Here is a 592-nt window from a genome sequence, read left to right on the forward strand (position 1 = left end):
AGTCTTTATAATGTCGAGCTATCCGACAAGTTGTGTATGCATGTATGTATATATATATATATATATGTATATATATATATATATTTATACATATATATATATTTATATGTATGTATATATATATATGTATGTATATATATATATGTAAATATACATATGTATATATACATATATGTATATATATATATATATATTTATTTATATATATACATATCACTGTTGAGAAATGTAGTAACACATTTGTTTAATCATAACTAACACCACAGTCGGACGAAAGAAAGAGTTGCGTAAGCGAAACTATATATTTCGATTGCTAACTGCAGTCCTCTTCAGTAGTACAAAATGGAAGGAGGATGCTATCTTAAATAGCAACCTCTTACAAAAGAAAGGGAACTTGCGAAATAATAAACGTCACTACCCCAACCCTATGTGACCAGAGGAGGACATGAGGTCAGGTCAGGGGGAGGAGGAGGAACATATTGTTAACAAGCTTCATCCCCCCTTTATATATATATATATATATATATATATATATATATATATATATATATATATATATATATATGTATATATATGCAAAGTAGACCACTTG

This window comes from Oratosquilla oratoria, unplaced genomic scaffold, assembly GCF_046742065.1.
Source record: "Oratosquilla oratoria isolate Oo_2021 unplaced genomic scaffold, ASM4674206v1 SCAFFOLD237, whole genome shotgun sequence".
Classification (NCBI taxonomy): Eukaryota; Metazoa; Arthropoda; class Malacostraca; order Stomatopoda; family Squillidae; genus Oratosquilla; species Oratosquilla oratoria.